The 22,086-nt window shown below is 37.8% G+C and overlaps 1 protein-coding gene across 17 annotated transcripts in view; it reads right to left on the bottom strand.

Annotated features, from left to right (window-relative positions):
• GPD2 (glycerol-3-phosphate dehydrogenase 2) overlaps positions 1–22,086 on the bottom strand; it is a 168,126-nt gene that overhangs the window by 36,783 nt on the left and 109,257 nt on the right. The window lies entirely within an intron of this gene.

Below are 22,086 nucleotides of genomic sequence, written 5' to 3'. Positions count from 1 at the left end.
ATGTCAGGCTTTTCCTAATACAGACGAATCGTATGCATGAAAGTGAAGCAATTCAAAACTTCAGAGTATTTGACACCCCAACTGGTGTTGACGAACAATTTTTATGAGTATTTTTATGTGTATGTGCTCTAATATTCAAAATCAAGAGCTTAATCTTCCTTACAGCATTTCTCAGTATTCTGTAAAAGGATTTTTCTTGGTCTGAATTTTGATCAGGGCTCCTTAAAATGTAACTTTTTTTTAATCACACATAAAAGGTAAGAAATTAAGCAGGGCAAAATTTAATTACAGAACAATTCCTACCTGTATTGGTAAAGATTTATTGCTGAAAAATCCTAGTTAAAGAAAACTAAGGGGGAGGAGGAGGGGGGAAAGATGATTAATCACTTTAAAATACTGGCATCACTAGAGACTTCTTCTATTTATTATTGCCAGCGGAGTTAACGCTGACCAGGAAGAATTACTCTACATTGCAAGGGCCAGGTTCTCTGTGCCCTGAATAATTAATTATCCAGGGCTAGATGTATTGAAGCAGGGTTCAAATTCCCACACATTGGGATCAGTTCTATCAAGATAATACTGATAAAGGGATGAATTTTTAATGGATATTGTTGTTGATTTATGTTGCCAGCATACCAAACGTTTAGTATAAATGGTTTATGTAAAGTTTCTTCCTTGTGATTCAGTCTGTGCAGGGCTAGCAGCACTACAGAAGTAATCTGTTCCAGCTAAAAGGGCAAAGTTATAAAGAGAGAATCAATGACTGAAGATTCTGCTGCCCCTCCCCACAAACGTCTGATTCTAAAACCACTGAACATAATCGGCTAAGAATCGTCCCCCCAAAATTAAATGCTCTATCAAGTGGAGAACATACATTAAACCTCAACATGCAAAATAAGGAGTTGTTTTATCTAACAATTAATAGAATGAAAGTAGGAGAAGAAAAAACAACAACGACAATAGCGGTAGTTGAGCTGTAAGTGGGAAGGGTAGCAATTCCATAGTTTCCACTCAGCATGATCCTAAAGTTGCCTAAAATCATAAGTATATTTGAAGTTAAGCTTAAGAAATCAATTTTTATTAATGTAGGGTTCCTTGCTTAAAACTGGAATACATTTTATAAAACTAAATGCATGAAAACAGTCCAAAGAAACTAAATAAATTTCCATTACAGATCTTCTCCTTAAATTAAGAAAATAACACAGTACCCATCCCACCCAATCTTTCTGGTTGATTTATATATCTAACAAGAAAACACCCTGCCCCACAAAGGCACATATCTGGTATTACAAGAAATCCAAGTCATGCTTGCTCTCACCATAAGTGTAGAGAAACTCTCACCCATTCAGGTGTGCCTTGAAGCCTCTGGAAAGCCATGTGTAAATGAAATATTTTAAATCCTAAATAAAGTCACTATTTAAAGGAACCAGGCAGAAATTCCATTTATGAAATGGTAGCTCCTTTAGAAAAGTTACACATTCATCTGACTCTAAGGTGACTTTAAAAAGATAAATTTTTCTTTTAATATGTGTTTAAAATATAAAATCTCATTGGAGCAGTATAGGTTATAGTTCTTCAAGCTCTGTTGCTTCCATACTAACAAATGTTCCCTAATTAGCATCTAAATCTGAGTATGATTGCAGGAAGCAAGGTTAACTTCAGTTTAAAATGTGAGGTGGAAACAAGTTCCTATGGTCCTTGTTTTTCTATGTCCACTCCCCAATTCCCAGCAGCACCTGTCTTGATTCAAATCTGAGATGTCACTTACACACGAAGGCCGTTCATGATATGATCCTCGTCTGCCATGGTTCATAGTGCCTAGAATTGTGAAATCATTTGTAGCTCCCTGAACATTCATGTCATTTTCCACCTTGCCTTTCCACACACTTATTCTTCTGGCTGGATACCATCCTGGAAGTTTTGAGAAACCTCTGTTCATCTCTCATGATCGAGTTCAAATGTCTAGTTCTGCATCTCCTGGAGGGATGCAGAAAATTTCCCTTTATCTGCATCCTTCCAGGGCAAAATTATTCACTGCTTCCTCTCGGTCAACATTTTATTTTGTATATACTTTTTTAAATAGTCTTTATGGTACTTTAATCATCCATGTGTCCATCTACTTACAAAAATGAAAATCCTTTGTTATGAGTCAGGCACTGTGACAAATGCAGGGAATATAACTGAGAAAGATACAGGGTGATCTCTACCCTCATGAAACTTACATTCCATTGTAGTTACTGTACAATTCCCATGTCTCAAGAGAAGTCAGAAAGGCTTACTTGTTTGGCTTTGTTTTTTCTAGTTATTATTAGGTACATAATACGTTTCCAATTACTGTTGAGTTTAGCCTAATTCCATTCACTGTGTTAAACAGGTATTGAAATTCTTTTATCTCTAACTACAAATGGAGTATTTTCTCTTGTTAAAGAAATTTCAGACTTCCGTAAGTTGGTGGCAAGAAATGTGATAGAGACAGAAATGTGTAAGAATCTCAATTTAACCCCAAACTAGGCCTTATATTTATGCTGAATAACTGGGAGGGAAGCAGAAATAGTTACGAGTGACTCCCTCAGGACTTATCCCAGAAGGTATCCCTTGCTTTGCAGGGAAATGCAAGCACAGCTATTATTAGCTCCCAAAACTTGAGGAGCAAGTAATCTGATATACCCCTGAGCCCTGGGTCTCACACCTCCACCCAGCAATCCTCGTCTTCCCAGACATTCAGCTTAATCCATTTACCTCCTTGGATGCAGGGTAAACTTCCTCCTCCCCTACCCACACGAAATCTACCCCTTACCCTGAGATACCCAGATGCTCACAGTGTATGCTTCCTGAGATATATGTGATATATTTTCATTATTCCTAACTAATTTCCCCAACCCTCTTTCCTGACATTTTGAAAGGTAACTCTATGCCTCCTTTTTTATTTTTATTTTATTTTGGAGAAAAAAGTTTTTGACAACACTGCATGCCATTGGAATGTGATACAATAATCCCAAACCCCCACCTAATTGATCTGCTTATTAAGTTGAGATTTTCAAAGCTGTTTCCTTAGAGCCAGGCAACATTATACTGTTTTTCACTAATCACTGAATAGCTTTACATTGGCACTTACACAAGGACCCAGACGGGAACTGTGAAAATCTGTTTCCGACTCTGTTCTCTTTTGCACTTGAAATCTTGCATATGTGCACATACTGAGCTTACAACTCATAGGAGAGGAAGCACACAAGAGGTGGAACTATAACTGTTTTCCCTTGTTTAGAGAAACAAAATATAAAATCTATCCACCAAAAAGAATGAAGGTTGATGGTGGTAGAGAAAACTTTGTTTTAATCCTCAATGACCTTGCACAGAGCAGAATAAGAGATATTTTAAGTGAAAAATGCAGGACCACACATAGTTTAGAATGTAACTGTCTAAAAGATAGGCCTTGAATATAAATATTCTGGAGACAGCAATATTGCTCTCCTCAGAGTCAAAGTTTGGCAACTATGTTAACATGCAAAATAGCTCAAAAAAGAATAATAATCAGTGATGTATAGAGTATGAAGAATGAGTAAATATGAAAAAAAAAAACAGGTAAAAAACTATCTGGCATTTTCTTGCTTCTTTGGGTCTAAATCTCTGATGCTATGGCAGTCTACATAAAAGCTTCCTTTTAATATAGCATACTTTTAAATGGTATGCTTATCACAGACTTATTGATCTGACATCTACCTGCCAGTATAGAAACTCTATTTGTTAGGAAAAGTGGTTTTTAATTAGAATAGCATCTGTCCATAACTTCATCAATTAAAAACTGCCACTGCTGAAATGTTGAGAATACTTCCTTCCATGTCCCTGTGCCCTGACCTGAGTCTTGTGTAATCACTTTGACTACTTCAAGCAAGGGGGAAAATGATGCTGGTAAGAAACAATACCTCCCTAAAGCTTTAACCTCATTTCTAACTTAATTTATACCCCATGCTTCATTGTCTCAGACTAAGTGTCACAGTGACCTCTCTGGCAGCTCCCCCTTAGAAGTCTAGCAAAGATAATTCATTGGCTAACCTACCAAACTCAAGCTAATTTAACATAACCACTATATTTAAATGTTCCCTTTCTGATTGGAAATACTCAGGTAAAGGGAGGGCAAAATAGGGACGTGTGTGTAGTGTGTATGTGTGAATGAGTGTGTGTGGGCATGCGTGTGTGTGTATTCACGTGTGCACGCACATGCACACGTACTCACATGCACACACATAAGGGGATTATTTTGCTTTAAGGTATGACATGTAAACTTAAAAAGGAAAACTCAAAATAAGAACCCACTCTTCATGGTGAATTGTGATAACAATGCAATTTTCAAACATAAACCATTTACAAAAGTGTTTGTGTGAGGAGTGATAGGGGTCAGGGAGGCACATGAGGCAGTTTATGGAGAATGCACCTTAAAAGATATTGTGGAGAATGGCTCTGGGCTTAGAATGATTGAGTTGCAACTTTTGTGTGTGTCATTAACACGGCTGGGGGAATGTGGGTGATGCACTGTACTGCTCTGGGCTTCAGTGACCCATAAAAGGAGACGAGCTGGGTACCTCTGAAATTATACAAAGCATGCAATAGCTAATTGTTAATAATTACCTATCCCTTTCAAGATCTCACTTCAACCTTTTCCCATTTATGGTTTCTCTGACTTTCCCCCAGCCTATCAAAAAGAGACTGGGCATCAATAAAGCCCAAAAGATAAGTGTTTCATGAAGGAAATCAGAAATCATACACTTCCGTTAGATCTATAAACTTTGATTTGATTAGCTTGTATGGGCTATATATTGCAAAAATTGCCCTAATCCTTCACCCCTCCCTGTAGCCATTCCCTTTGCCTTGAGTCCTCACAGTGTCCCACTCTGACTCTTGACTCACCCATGTGAAATTGTTTTGGTTGACAGAATGTTGGTAAATGTGACAAAAACAGAGGCTCAAAAGAGTACTTGTATGTTTCTGCTTGTGCTCTTGCCCTCCACCAATGTCATCAAAAGGACATGCCCAGGCTAGCCTAATGGTACCAGGATGAAGATGACGGCAAATGTTGAGTAGCCCCCTGAGTTAAAGCCATCCTGCTTCAGCTGACAGACAGCCAACACCCCCACAGAGGAGGGCAAGTTCAATGGAGAACAGAAAATCACCCTGCCCACCCAGACTATTTCAGAAGAGCCATCTGATAAGCATTCCAATGCATGTAAAATAAACCCTAATTATTTTTACGCTATTCACGTTTGTGGTTATCTGCATGAAGAATTATAGCAATAAATAGCTTATACAGGCAATGTAGCCAATTTTCTACTAAAGTTAATCCCTATTTACAAACAGGTTCTATCTTCAAACCTATGTTTGGAACTCAATTCTTTTTTCTATAGAAATACTATAAACAAAAGGTGATTCATTTGTGCTGCAAGAGCTACTTAGTGCATAGGGTGGGTACCTGAATAAGGGAATAAATAATGATTCCAACAGCCTCAATGCCCACCACTCCTTCACATTCATCCTAAATTTCCAGAGTGACCGCAGTGCCCAAACTCACATAAAATATTGCTCTTGCACACCTCTGATTTCTTGCTCATGTTGTCCTTACTATGTGGTACATCTTACCCTATCTGGTAAACTCAACTTTTAATCCTTCGTGAAACTTTCCCTGACTCCTTTTAGACACAATGGTCTTCCCTCTTCTGTGTTTCCACAGCACTTTGTATATACATTTATTACAGCACAAGCTATTTTCTAAATACTTGCATGCAACATTCACTCATTCATTGATCATTTGTAATGTCCCAGGGATTGTGTTAGGAACTGACTCTATACTGGACAGCCAAAGAGACATAGTTACAGACTTAGGGGATGTCACTTCTAATGATACGTTCCTAAAAGAATAGAGTGCATCTTTTTCAATTTTGCTTCCCCAGTACCTGCCAAAGCCTTTGCTACCTAGCAGATATTCACATATGAATGAATCACAGTTCAGAGGCTGATCAAATAAAGGCAATGTGCTCAAGGCTTAAAGAGTCCAAGAACAGTCTCCATCCCCTCAACCTCCATTCAACTATGGCCATGGGATCAAGGGGACTATTATTTCTCTACTTAGCTACCCAACAGACAATGGAAATAGAATGTCTTCAACCACAAAATCTTTGGTGAAAACATAAGCCAAGGGAGGAGGCTAGTGATAAAGTTAAGACAGCAAGCAGGGTTTTGGTATATGATTAAAACGGTAAGTGGCAGATTAACGAATCTCTGTAACAAATATTTTTGGGGGTACACATTATGAGCCAGGCATGGTCAAGGTACTAGGGAACCACTGATTCAGGGAGAATAAGATTACCTTGGTCTCTGTCCTCTGGAACCTCTTTCTAATGGGGAAGACAGACAAAATCAAACAGATTAATAAGAACATTGTTATGGCAATAATGGCAATAAAGGGAAAAACAAGAGGACAGGGAGAACAAATCCCTAGGGCAGGGGCTATATTTTGGACAGGGCAGTTACAGAAAGTGTTCAAGTTAAGCAAGAATTAGAGAAAATTCATAAAGAAGGCAATTAAGTTCTAACAGAAAGACCACTTAAATCACTGCTAATTTACATTACATTCAAAGCTTATAGAAAATATAAAGAACTAGAAATGTGACTATGGTATTAATATAACCTCAATGTGTTAAGTGCCTGGCACTTGATTTTTTCTTTCATTTATACTTTAAAATATTCACCTATGTTTTATGTATATTTTTCAGGGGCTAAGTTTGAAAATCTTCCTGGGTTGATGTATATTTTGGCACAAAATGTCTTCTAGTATAGACTGGTGAAACTCAAAATAAAAGCATAATATTCCAAGTTTATGAATTGGAGTAATTTGCTGTCACCTATCTATACTACAGTTCTCAAGCAGGGACACCTGTTAACACTGAGCATGTAATCATTTTTATTATTAAATACAAAGGTACAATTAAATGCAGGTACAGGATGTGACCTGCATCATAATTCTACAGGCCTTTCTCTTCACAATATCCTTTTCATTATCCTGGGCCTTTTGTTCCTTCATGTTTCTTTTGTCTCACCCTAAGTTCTGAAATAAGCTATTTGCAATCTCAATAATTAGCAATCGGGGTGGATCTGTGGCCTTTGGCCCCATATAAACGAAACGTTGTGAAGTTCCTTAACATGATATATTTAAGTACGTAAAGTTTCTATACCCTCAGGACTTTCTTCTCTTGAAAAAGTTTAAATGAATCTAATGAAAAGTAAGTTTTTTACTTTTAAGACACTTAGAAATCTTGCTAGAGCTGAACAAAAGTGAAACTACATTTAAACTGCAAGCAACAGAATGCTTTGGGTATTCATTAGCTATTTCTGGACAAAAAATGTTCTACACATTAGTTTACAATGAAGATTCCTTGTGCCTTTCCCAGGACAATCCATTCTCTCTCGACCACAGCCAAAAAAAAACACAGCATTTTATATGTTTAAGGAAGAAAAAGGAAAAGGGAGCAATGTGACAAAATTAATTGAAGTGAAGTTGGAAAGTCAGGAAGCAAGACATACTACAGAGATCTTTCACAGGCTATCCAGTTATTTGGCCTGAAAACCCCTGGTAAGCTTCTTTGTTTGTGAAATGCACTAAATTCATTGATAAACCTTCTTGGAATGCCTGGCTTTGAGGGAAAAGTTATTTCTTTACTGAGAGCAGCAGTCCAAATAGCATGGCATCTTAAGCCCGGGAAACTGTCCTGAGGATGCTTGAGATTAATTCTTTTTGTAAATATTTATTAAACACCTACTATGCACCAGGCACTAAGCTAAGTACTACTGTGGGGAGCAGAATTGAAAGAGATCAGATTGGCCCAGCTGTCCTGGAACAGAGATACAAGAGCAAATTTACAAGTCTAATGTGGAGGAGCCACATGCTCCCAAAAGTCTTTCAATTTTCCAGCACACTTCCTTTCTCCTTCCCCTGCAGTTTCCTTAAAATATTACCAAACAGCATTCTAGACATACCTTCTTTTCTCTCTTAAGTTAAAGGAAGATTTACAAAGCTTCTTTCACAGGTGTATATGCTTAAGTTCAAGTCCCACATCTATGAACTGTGAAACCTCAAGCTAGTTGCTTCATCTAAGGTTTGATCTCTCAGCTACGCAACGAGAATAGTAATGAGATTAACACAGAGTTATTGTGAGGAAGAAGTGAGATAGGTAATGATGCTATGACAAAATAGTTCTCAATAAATATTAGCTTCTATTATTAAAAGGTAAAAAGGAATTGCTGGAAAGCAAAGACTATAACGACAAGATGTGGTTACTGCCTAAAATAACTTAAAAAAAAAAAAAGCCCTGAAGATTTTCCAGTTCTAAATGGTTTTATTGCTCATCAATCTGACAAACTTTCCCTGAAATATGTAACAACTAACCTCTAATCTTTGCACTTCATGAATACTGTTTGTTCTTTTTTTACTCCTTTTCTCTCTCTCCACTTTTTACCACTGAAAAATAAGATTCTTTTTTCTGTATGTCACGAAGGATAGGAAGATGGGGAATGGTTTTCAATCCAGAGGAAAACAAATGTTGACGGGAAAATTGATTGTTTCAAAATATTAGAATTATTAAATCTTACTACAGAGGACTTCATTTTCTCTTACAAACCACAGAGCCTCTGTCACTTTTCAGAAAGGAAATCTACATTAGCCATACATTTGGCATCCTGAGAAAAGTCAGAAAACTCAAGTTCTAACCTCTTAAATAGCCACTAATGGGTATGTTTCCATAGCAGATAACTGTCTCATGTTTGATGTGGTTTGGTTTTGCTTACTAGCATCTAAACCCCTCCTCCTCTCTTGTAAGCCTTGCAGAAAGGCATTCTACCAACCCATAGGAGAGGAAGAATGGTCCCCTGGGACACAGGCCTTTAACCTGGCTTTGCCAGTCAGATGCTCTCAACACAGACTTCAATCTAGAAGTAGTGACCCAAAGAACCTCTAATCCAGAGGTAGATGCAATGATAGCAGTACCATCCCATTTCTAGGGGCAGCAGCAATAGAGATGTCAGCAGTGGTGGCACAGCAAGACGCGACATGCAGGGATCAGCAATCAAGTCTTCGGTGCACTGGTTGTGGGCCAGGATTTTGCCTGTGGCTGTGGTTGCTACAAATCATATTTAGTCCCTTATTTTTCAAGCTAGGTCTCTGTCTTCCCAGTATTTCTGCCTGCTATTCAATGTCCTATCAGAGAATTTCTTTTCTCTTTAAGTCAACCAGATTTTTTTTTTTCCTGTCTGCAACAGAAACCTGAGCAAGCCCTAACCCCTCATCTCAGTATGTTCATTATTCAAGCCACAAGGTGGAAATTGATCTCTCAGGGCCCTCCAATTTTATAAATTGCAATTTACAAAATTTCAAATAAGCCAACTGAAAACTCAAGAATCAAATTATATAACAAGTCAAAAGAAGCCCTTTGATGTAACTAAACCATCTTTCATAATAGGACTGGGAAAAATCAAGTGAATCCTTTCACTTACACAGAACCATCTTTTCAGTCCTCTTTTCCTCATTTGTGTGTGAGTACATGCACACAACTTTTTACAAAATGCTGGAATGGCTCAACTTGCCCCAAGGGTGATTTCGAGTGTGAGCTACATAATAAACACATGGAACCACGTGCCAAGGACTGGCTGGGGACTTCTAACTGAAGGCAGCCTTTTGAGAGAACCTTTATCTGTTTCATGGTAAGTCTTGTACCTTATCAGACTTCTCTCTTTAATCACAGGAAGATTCCACACTTTATCAAATTGTTATCAAATCAGTCTGACCTGAACCCAACATCCTGATTGTCTGAAAGGAATGTGTACTAGGGCATTTACATGAAAAGCAGGCTAACTCTTGGCCCCAGTCAGAGAGCACTAATGCTGGAGACTCCGCATGTGTGAGTTCAGGACCCAACCCGCCACTAACTCAGGTTCTGGGGACATTCCTTTCCTCATCAGAGTCTGTTTCATCTATAAAGTAGGTCTAACAAGAGCCTCTCTACCAATCCCCTGGAGCCGCTGAAATAATCAGATTCCAGCATATGTGAAAGCATTTGTAAACTGCAAAGCATTATAAGAATGAAGCTAATACTGTTAACAGATTGCCTTCTACTACATTTACCTTCCTTCTCCTTTTGTTAAGATAACCTTTTATTTAATATCTGAATCATAAACATTCCTCAGTTATCAGAATAACATCTCTCAGCAACCCAGATTCAATGTTTATTTGGAAACTTTATTTGGGGTTTGAGACTCTAAAAGATGAAATGAAAAAGTCAGAATTTAATTATCTTTTTATCTATAAAAGCAAAATATTCAGACTTACTTGACAAAGATATCTTTAACAGATATTGTTTTTTAAACTATAGTTTAGACCATCTCATTGCTTCTGCCTGAACTCTATAGTTACTAGGCAAAATCCTGATCTTAATTTGGTTATTCAAATAGGTTTGCCCTACTGGATTTTTTTTTTTAACAGCAATCTGAGTCATCTGTTTTACATGAATGTTTCACTTCTCATAGGAATGAATAAATTAAGGGCAGGAACTTGGTTCTATCCCCCACCATTAATCATCTCCAAGAGTTTATCTCCTGCAAGGACAACAATGTATGGCATGTAGGCAGGTGTTAAACTATTTGTTGTCTAAAGTAATCAATTCATGATTTGATAGGCTGTGAGTTGGGCTAATGCCAATCAATTTACCAGAGCCCGATCACCCTAAGGGAAATGATAAAACAGCTATTCTGAACCTTCTCAGGCAAGGTCACAAGCTGAGGCAGAAGACTGAGGTGCAAATACTGTGAGAATCAACTTAATTTCACTACCTCCTAACAGCTAGTAGAATATCTGATGTCTCCCACATAAAAAGACATGAAAAGAAAGTTTATACACAATATAGTTATCAATAAAATAATGTCAAATTGCAACCACATACATCAAGTACTATGCTGGATGCTATTGCCATATTTTTTAAGCCAACAAATGTGTCAATATAAAACATGTAAACATTTAAAACAAAACTTCCCCTTGGAGGTTTGGGGGAACTTACTACAGATATAATCACTTCCCTTTGTATTTGAGAAAGACTTTTCTAATAATCTAAAAAGTTTGATTCTAATCTGTACTCAATAAATATGTAAGAGTTTTAAAATAAGGTAATTCAATAAGTATGCTCTAATCTCATTTCTGATAAACTATTATAAAAATTAAAATTAAATAGTACCATAATACAGCTCTTTCACCAAAACAGTTTCAATGAATGTCAAAAATATTCCATTTGTCTCTGAAATGCTGGACAATGGTGACATGTAGTAAGACTCAAATGTGAAAAACAAACAACAGAAAAACCACACCCTCATACTTCTAATCATTTCCTGTAATTTCAAAATAATAATAAATTTAGAAATTCTACAATGTCACACCAAATTGAAAATGTATTACTTAGTTTTACTTTCAACTATACAAGGCTGGGACATACCATGTCTATTACTAATGTTTTTCCTTCGGTTTTATAATGAATCACATACCATGCTTTTAGTGAGTAGGGTTTCTTGCTCAGACTCCCAGTAATTTTCAAAGTCTTCCTGGAAATGCTCGTCAGTGGTTATTGTCAAAGAAAGATTCTATTAGTTTCTGAGACAGTCAAGGTGCCCTTGCCCTGTTGTAATCACTGACAGAATTCAACCTGCAGGGACAGCCCCATGCAGTCCCCGAGTCAATCCTGAGTCAATCCTGGCAGTCCCTGGCATTATATAGGGAGCCCCATCCCTCCGGAAACTGTTATCTGCCTATAAACTGTTGTCTGTCTTTAAGGAACCCCTACACAAAGGAATCCCTGTGCTCACCAGTGTGCAGTCTCTCCCACTGTAGACATCAAACAGAAGAGTTCCTGCCCCAATATCTGGTTCTCACTCTGTGCTCCTAGTTGAACTAGAACTCTGCTCATATCTGTTTGCTTAGCCAAAGTTCTGACATTCTGCTTAGCCCTTCCCTCAAGCAATGGCCTCTACCTCTCCTTTCAAGGGGATGACCTAGTGTCCTCCATAGACCCCCTCCTCTTCCCAAAGAATCCCCAAGATACTTTCATGCATTTGACTTCATGGATTGCTTCACTAAGAAAACTATGAGTCTGCTCAGACCCGTGCTCAGATCCCATGCACTGATGAAGTGTGGGATGGTCATTAAGACTGCCTAGTCAACAGAGACAGGTGGTTTGGCCTGCTGCCACTCCTTGGTTTGGAAGCCTGATCAGACAGGCTAGATTTTAAGTCCTACCTATTGCTGGTTTACTTTTCTGCCTCTACCTTAGGAGAAGCCCTACCCTCAAACATTGAAGAGTATCCACATTTTAAGGTCAAGAAATCTTTTAGCAGGCATAGTCAAGGTTAAGCGCTGTCACGTATAGCTGTAAATAGATTCTGTGAATTTCTTACTGCCTATAGAAAACAAGAAAAAGAGTTACTCATCGATTTTCAATCAATACCATAGCTGAGGATACAAATTCAAAGGCAATTTTACTTTCTGAGTTTTGAATTCATCTGGTCACAAACAATTTACATGTCAACAATGTTGAATTCTAATTAAGAACCAAAGCCTAAAAATCAAAGACTCAAACAGACAATAACAGTCTACTCACCTTAAGGAGAGGGCAAAATTATAATACATTACTCCATTAAAATACAACTTAAAATACAGCATATTAATCTTCAACTTAATACGCATCTCAAAACTTCTGAGGAGCACTACACAAAGATGCTTTTGTAAAACAACCTCACAGCACTTTGATGTGACCGTATGTTCATTAAAAGGAAGTATTACTACTTACATACATAAGGTACATAATGAATTCAGTATGTGTCTAGAGTTGGCTAATGCCATTAAAGCACATGCCAAATGCACAGACTATAAATCAAAATGCGATTTGTCAAAGAGCTTAATATGATACAGGTTAAAAATAAATAAATAAGCCACTAATATCCTGATAGGGGATTGGTGAGGAGAGCTAAGTCTAAACTGAGACCAGGTTGCAATTGACATGCCTTTGTTCTATCTATAGCTTTGGCTATTCCTCTCTCTCCTCCACCTGGATAAGTACAAAATTAGCATGCACCAGGCATTCTTCACTCCCCAGAGGGTTTATATCTCTAACACCGCTTTAAAGACTGATATTCTTTCCAAAATGCTGACATAAACCAGTTGGGCAATCACAGATTTTTAAAAGCCCACATTACTGAAGCGTTAAAAGATCTAGATTATTGTTAAAACAGAATTTGGGAACACTTGACATTCATTTATTAATTCACTTCCAAATCAAAGATGTAACAAAAGACAAGAAAGGGCAGTTACACAAATAAAGAGGTAAGCCACAAAGACACCTATCAAAAAAAAAAAAAAAAAAAAACAAGAAAATCTAGGTAGTAGATGCTGGAGTTGTCCAAGAAATTTAAGCAAGGAGATGGATAATGTCCTGTGTAATAAGCCTTCTCTTTCCTAGGTTGGTCTCTCTCTCTCTCTCTCTCCCCCCTACCCAGGTCTTTTTCTCTTTCTCTCTCTCTCTCTCTCCTGGGATTCCTTCACATCAGCATAAAATCTCATCCAATGCCCTCCTATTAATCATTCAGTTTTCTGCACCCTGAGTACCTGTATCAAATGCTGTTTGCATTCACTGAATGCCCATTGCCTAGAGAATTCAAACTAAACTCCTCATCCTGGCATACCTGTTCCTCCATGATCCAGGCCCTACACAACCCTACACTCAAGCTCTACACAACTGCTTCCTGTAATTCCATGGGCCTGCATGCTTTGGCCACAGTGTTCCTGTCAACATCCTCCCCTACTGTCTTTACCTGGCTATACTACCCTTTCTTAAAATTCAGCAAAGCATTACTTACTTCAGGAAGCTTTCCTAGATTCTCCCACACACATAACCATATTAGGTATATGCTTGTCACAGAACTTCTCACAGGCAACCATAAATCAATGGTTTCCTTGTCTGTATCCTCTGTTAAAGAGTTTTCTAAGAAAAAACAATTCATGTTATTCTGTTCATCTCCATTACCTATCACATTAGCTGACTTATAGATAGCACTCATATCATTACTGAATGGATGCATAAATAAATGTAAATGCTAGTCATGTGAAAAAATAACTGAGAATACTATCTTACTTAGAAAGCTATAAATCTACAGATTCTTTCAACTTACTATACAAAATGCTGCTTCCTTTATAGTCATTCCAATCCCAAGACTAATACATTAAATCTAATCTTGAAGAATAGTGTACAGAATTAAACGAAAGAAAATCTTACAGAGTATCGATACGCATTTTCATATGGACAGGAGGCAAGAAAATACTGGGTAGAAGAAAGCAGTTCCCTGGCAAAGGCCCCACCCTCAAGCCTGGAAACCCATGGCCCTAAACAGAAACAGACATTCCTGTTTTTGCACCCAAACATTGCCTTTTGGCCTGCCATACCCCCCACCATCGTGTACCATTATAAACTCCAAAGCCCAGGCTCCTGAGCAGATCAGCAGAAGAGCAAAGAAGCAGCAGAGCAGACAGCAGAGAAGGAGAGAAGAGAAAGAGCATCTAAACATCAAGAAGAGTTTGGCTGGGGATGGTCAGAGAGGAGATCGGCCACAGGACGGCAGAACGCCAGGGGAAGATCATCTTCCCACTCCATCCCCTTTCCAGCTCCCCATCCATCCTGCTGAGAGCCATCTCCACCTGGAAATAAAATCCCCCGCATTTACCATCCTTCAATTTGTCTGTGTGACCTGATTCTTTCTGGATACCAAGAAGGCACTGAGCTGGTTAACGCTTTAGCTGTCTGCAGACGGCAGAGCTAAAGGAGCATTATGACATGCCCACTGGCGCTTCAGGAGTCACAGACATCCACCCCTAGACGCTACGATGGGCTGGAGCCCAAAAGCGCTCACCCTGGCTCCTCCACCTGCCCATCTGTGCACTCCCCCTCCCATAAGGTGTCTGAGTATGGTGGCTGAACAGATGAGCCACACCCGTTGCACGTCCTGCAAGCGGGGGTCAGAGAACTCCCCCATTCCAATTTTAAGAGTTTACATACATGCAGCAACAGTATAATGTATGCATAGACCTACACTGGGCACACCTCAATTCAGAAGTAACACATATTAACATTCAGTCAACTTCTTCCCAATAACACACACCAGGAAATTCAGCACTGTTGCCAGAAAGTTTTCTCTTATCTTGGGACTTTCTGCACATTTCTGGAGGGTAGATTTAAAAAAAAAAAAAAAAAAAAAACATCTAGAGCTAATAAGATCTAAACCTGAGGCCTTGCTGACAGAATCAGATTCTCTAATGGACTAAAAGGCTAAATGGTGAGACGCAGGCTGGTGAAGAAGCCCTGCAATTTTGGAAGCTGCAGCTTCAGCAGCAGAAACACAAGGGGGAATTCAAATATTGCTGTCAAGGTTTTCTCCAACATTTCTCCAGAACTCATAGCTCATGAGTTGATGGGGGAGAAAGAGACTGTTCAGCTTTTCATTATTTCTCTTCAACAGATTAACCAAATGTACATTTAGAAACCACCATAATCTAGCCAAGTGCTCTTCAGGGCTACACGGTATGAAACTTCTGAAGGATGCCTGTTTTACTCTGGAAAGAAAGAAAACAGCAATGAGAGCGGTCACAACGCACTGCACCAGAGAGAAACATTCTACATTCAGTGACTGCTGCTTCCTTCACCCTTGGGAAACTGCCCTTTTTGTGAAGGGTGAGGAACAATTTGAAAGTCTAGAGTAACTTCATTCTCTCCCACCCCTGACCACCCCTCAGGCCTTTAGGCTTTAGGCCTCACCTGCTGACATAGCTCTTCTAGCAAACAGAGACTCCTTTCTGATGCAGCACTACAGCTCTTTCACAATATAAATTAGAAAAACTTTTATGGCAACTAATCCTTATTTGTGATTCTGTCCAATACCAGACAAATCATGATTTCTCTATCAAATGTGGGTCACACACGAGGAAATTAGGGATTTTACTTTTTCCCAAGTCCTCTACTACCCAATGTCCTTCTAAATTCCTATAAAGCCTTTGTCAGTTATACTCGGAATTTCTGACTTGGTTTCATCTGGTTTCTGGGTGGCAGTGCCCTCCAGGAACTCCTATTGCCGCCAATAGAATAATTTCAATAAAAGAGCTGCTAGGGATCCGTCCCTCCTGATGGCGCTAAAATTTCAAGCTCAATATTTGTGAAAAATGGTTAAAATGCCAAAATTCAAAGGGAATTTACAGGGGTAAGTAGTCCGAAACCTATTGCTCAAAAAGTGCAGATAACAAGGAAAAAGTACCTCCTTAAAATTGAATGGTGGGGGAGCACATAGGGAGAAGAGAAAAAGTCCAACCATAGATAACCACTTGGCACACAGAAGGCCCTTGATTATACCTAGTTGTAACTAAAGGCTTGTTAAACTGAGATACATAATCACAAAAAGGTAGAAGATAAAACTAAATTAAAATGTGGGGGCTGGATGCAGTGGCTCACACCTATAATCCCAGCACTTTGGGAGGCCGAGGTGAGAGGAAGCCAGGTGGTCATCAACAGCCTGGGCAACAAAGCAAGACCTTGTCTCTGCAAAGAGTTTTTAAAAAATAAAAACTAGCCAGATGTGTTGGCACACAACTATAACCAAGAGGTGAGAGATTTGCTTAAACTCAAGAGCTCAAGACTGCAGTGAGCTGTGATCATTCCACTACACTCCAGCCTAGCAACTGAACAAGACTTTGTCACTTAAAAAAGTAAAACTAAAAATAAAATTACATATACATATATATTATATATTTATTAAGGTAGATATAATAAATATATATTTATTAAGGTAAATCTTTGGACTGCCTCCCCAGCCCTTTTGGTGGAGTAGGCAGGGGCTTGAGAAGTGACAAGATGGGATATTAAAGGCCCAAGTGGGCTCCAGGCACTGCTGGAATCTGTGACCATACATTTGTCCTATGGAGGGAGGGAAAGCACCACAGTGGTCCACACCCAGGCTAAATGTCCTATTGTGTCATGGAGGGCCCTCAGATTACCATTCTGGGACCGAGAAGGGTACTGCCCTTCCTGGCTGGGTGGGAACACTGCAGCTGGCCTCCAGGAGTGAACTCCATGGTGCAGACTCAGCAGTCTCAGCCCAGATCTGGTTAATGGGCCACTTGTGGCCTCCACATGCAGGTGCCACATGACATCTGTGGCCTCAGCCTGGCTCTAAGAGAAGGTCCAGCTTTGCTACAGACAGCTGGTTTTGCAAATGAGAGAGCCTGGTTTTCGTTAGAACCATTTTAAAGTAAATGAAAAGAAATTCTCTACTGTCAAGGCCAGTGCTGATGTGCAGAAAATACCCTTGCATCTTCTGGAGAGAAGTGCCACAAAGCCTGGGGTTGCTACCGTTGCCACTTACTCTCCTGTCTGTGTTCTCCTGACCTCAGGGGGTGACAACATCAAAAGCATCAACCAGCAGTAAGGAGCACATGTGGAGTTTCAGCAGAAATCCATCCCCCTTCCCAACACTGACCCCAATCTGTGGATTTCAAATATATACATTTTTAAAGGGGGTAGGGGTGAATTAATACTGTTCATACTTGGGATGGCATGGGGAGAACACCAAATTTAATTATTTTAATTTGCAAATGTGGCAAATTAAAATAATTAAACTTTAGTGAGTTAAGTGTTTAATTGCATCCAGGTATTTATGTCACCTTAAATATTACTCCAAATTGTATATATATTTCATTATGTTTGTGTTAATAATGTTTATGCTTGGTTTTTTTAAAAATAGGGTCTTAAGCACAGCACCACGATGCATGCCTGTAGTCCCAGCTACTTGAGAGACTGAGGTGGGAGAATCACTTGAGTCCAGGAGTTCAAGTCCAGTTCAGGAAACAAAGTGAGACGCTATCTCTAAAAACACAAAAAATAAACAAACAGGGTTGTTTGCTACTTTAAAAAATCAACATAATTGAGTGGAGAAATATGTTTCTCTCTTTGTTCATACTTAAGGATAATGAAAATACCAATTTTACCAAAATCTGTGATGAGAAAAAGAAATATACAAATAGAAGATAGAGGAAAAAGGTAAAAATATACCTATCAATCTGGCTTTATATAATAGACATGCTTCCATCTTTTTTTATACAATAGACATGTTTGTTACAATTAGCATGGACTATTATCTATTTATTTAAATGCTGTTGGAAGAGGCAACTACTGAAAATAATAAATTGGGTTTATTTTATTCTTTTATTAGAATAAGAGTAGTCAGTTTATCCAATTTGTAAATCCTGACTATATTCAGATTAGTTTTTTAATGATAATGTATTTTTACCTTCTCTTTCACTAAAATGGTTCTGAGGTAACTATTGCAGTACAATGCTTTACACATGGGGAATTATTAAAAGAGAGAACTGCCTGTGAGCCTCTTCTCTGTTACCTTTCAGACTTCAACCTTCTTAAGGAAAATAAAACATGTATCACCAAATCCATTCTTTGTAGTATTTCTCTGGTTAAAAACTAAGAAAATTTAAAATTCCTGGGAAATATGAAGTTTCTGGCATACTGACAGGCTCTGGTGTTAGATCTATCCCAGGTAAATCAGTTACATGTTAATCATCTTTGACATAAAAATATCAAGTACAAATTATTTGATATTGTTTTTAATTTGGTAGTTGCTTTCATTATTATATACTTTTATATTTTATTCTCAAAGATTTATTCTTCTGAATAGATAGCAAATCATATATTAGTAATACTTTCCAGTGAATGCAAGAGTATGTATTTGGTTTTGAACAGAAAAGGAGCAATAGTTATTTAACTTGTGTGGGAGGTTAGTTGTGTGTGCCTATATGTTTTTTACTGTGCAAAGCTGAGTTAAAAAAAAAAAAAGGTGTTGTGTGGTTCATGCTTGTGAGTGAATATAATGATCTACGGAGGGTTTTACTAATGTAAGTGTGATATGAGTAAGTATTAACAGTAATAATGAAACTAGTTTGAAAATGCACATTCTAAAACAGTAATCTACTTGGCTCCAGAGAATATAATCTACACCAAGGTGTTAGTTATATTTATAAAAACTATGTACCAAAGACTTTTTTTCACAGTTTTTTTTTTATTACATTTCCAAGGCTCAATAGTTGAAACTAAAGTGTGGGGCTTTTTAATTGAAGAGATATTTTTATTACTGCCATTTCTTGAGGCTAGATGCTTAACACCAGGCTGGCTTTCCATTACACTAAGAAAGCTGCTGTGCGTCATCTGCAGAACAACTCCAAAATTGATTTAAGTATTATTTTTTTTCTCTCTTTCTTCCTTTTCCTAAACAGGTATCTGGGCAGACTCCTGATCCTCCTGAAAGAATGCTAGAAAATATGTGAAGATTGGGTACAGCAGTGAGAAACTGGGGACTCTGCCAACACATACGTGAGGGATTATATTGTCCACACAATAAAGTAGCAAGAAAAATTAGTTCCTGAAGAACAATCCTTATAGCTTCCTGAAGACCAATCATTATGGTCTTTTATTTCCCATTTATTTCCCCATATTGCAATGTCAACTATTTGCTTCTGTCCTTGTTTCCAAATGTGACCTATAAGATTTTGTTTCTGAAGGAGAATTACTCTGAGACAAATTCATTAGATAGTTACTGCAAGCTTCAAAATGCAGTGTTTTTAAGCACGGCTTATATTTCTTGGGCATGTGTTCTCCGAATGTCTTTGAAACAAAAGCAGAAAGTCCCTCAAACTTTTATAACTTAAACTTAAACTACAATTAATTAGCTTTATCTCTAAATTTTAAAAAATGCACCATTAATATAAAGCATATCAACACAAATTTCACCAAGAAGTATAATTTCACATATTAGTATAAGACAGACTCATCTATTTAAAAGACTATAATTGACACAAGCACTTAGTCTGACTAAGCATATCAGCATTCAGTGCAAGCAAATGTTATGAACCAGATTTTAGTAAATTTGAACAAATCAGAGCATATTTTACATAATGATAATAACAGCATTTGAGACTCTCTGATTAATTTTAAGCTCTCTATACAGATCAGACTAGTGGATGTGTCATTGTTTTGTGGTATCCAAAGAAAGGAAATAAGATTTTATTTTCACTTAGAAAAAGAAACATAACTTGAAAGTGTGGTTTATTGATGGCTAAGGCTGTATGAGCAGGTATATTTTGATCTAAGCAGTTAACATGGCTATCAAATGTAATTCCATAAAAGTTGATCCCTGCTTTTAAATTCACCTTTTAAAATTTTGTGGCCTCTTATACTTATGGAAAGCAATATCTACTCTATTAGGTGAAAAAAGCAAGGCACTACTACCACCTACAAAATGGTAGGGAGAGCAAAAACAAGTGTACATATAACAAACACATATGCATACATACATTAAAAGAATATACCAAAATCCTAAAAAAATTTTTTTAAGTTAATTTTAAAGGAGAAGGAGGGAATAGGTTAGAACAAGGAAAAAAGCCAGCCTTGTTTGAATTGTCTTTGTTTACATTTTTGACTTTAAAACCCTTTACTTACATAATTTATAAAACAAAAGCACAGTTTAAAAAAATAAATTCCTAATCATCTAAAGCAAAATGAAAATTTTCAGTTGTATTAAGTGGTGGCATAACCACACTTATAGGAAATAAATATGTCAAGTCACTTAAAAAGACAGTAATTTGTCTGTATGTCCCCATTCAACAACAAAACTGAAAAATAAAATTAAACTGTTTTGGAGGTCTGATTGATAAGGTTAAATAAAAACCATGTAATACTAAATTTGAAGTGGAAATATATCTATAAACTCATCATGTTTTTCTTCTCCACATAAATTTTTTCCTAATTTTTTCTATTGAAAGACCTAGAAATAATGACCAACCAGTAGCAATGAAACTGCATAGCAAATAGATTATGGTCCCTAGTTACCATTTTCCACATGAGGGAGTCAAGTGTTACTGAAGAAATGGCTGCTTCCAAAACTAGGGCAGGAAAGTTTCAAGATGAAACCGGAGTATCTTGTCATAGCAAACAGCACAGAAATCATCAAAGACCACTGACAGGATATCAAAAAGGCTCAGGGGCCAACTGGAGGAACCCCTGAGCCAGAGACGGGCAATATGAACATCAGTAATTCTAATGGATTGACATGTATCTATCAAATACGTCAAATCCATGAGTTTATGTTGACAATCCTCCCCTCAGAAAAAGATCTTATTACATTTGATCTTTTGGAGGACACTAAACAAGCTAACTCGTTATTTTAGAAGACAAATAAATGAAAAGAATCAAGCATTTATCCAGACTTTCCTATATACAATATACCTTAAGGTAGGCAGACAGTTGATACAGGGAAATTATAAGTAATCCAACTAACCCATCAAGAAGGAAAAACAGAATTATAAAAGTACCATTTAATGACCCCTTAAGCTCTAATGAAATGCTGTAATTATATAGGTAATAATTATAATTATTAATTTTAAAAAGTAAAAAAGAGGTAAACAGACTTGTGATGGAAATTTGCATCACCCATAAAGTATTTTTGACAAAACAATTTGATCTAGCTTTTTTGTTGCTAGTCACCAAAGATGTCCACCACTCCTCCGTAAACTATGCCTTCTGCTTTTCTTACTTTTGTAATCCCCTCTCCTTTAAGCTTGGCTGCTTTTGTGATTCACTTTAATTAACAGAATGAGGTGAAAGTAACATTGTGTGACTTCTAAGGCTAGGTCAAAAGAAGCCCTCCGTTTCTGCCCTGGTCTCCCGGTGGGCTCATGGGGTAAGCCAGCCACCACATAAGAAGTCTGTACCCTGTGAAAAAGTCCAAGCTAGCCATACAGAGAAGCCATGGCGAAAGAGGTGCCAGACCAAGTCCTGGCCACCCCAGCCTTTCAAGTCCAGGCACCAAACAGGTAAGTAAAGAAGCCTTTAGAAGACTTCAGCCCCAGCCGCCATCTCACTACAACCATATAGAAGGATCCCAAGTGAGAACCACCCAGCTGAG

Source organism: Macaca fascicularis, chromosome 12 (assembly GCF_037993035.2).
Source record: "Macaca fascicularis isolate 582-1 chromosome 12, T2T-MFA8v1.1".
NCBI lineage: Eukaryota > Metazoa > Chordata > Mammalia > Primates > Cercopithecidae > Macaca > Macaca fascicularis.
Note: the sequence above shows the minus strand (reverse complement) of the source record. Positions and strands in the feature narration are given on the sequence as shown.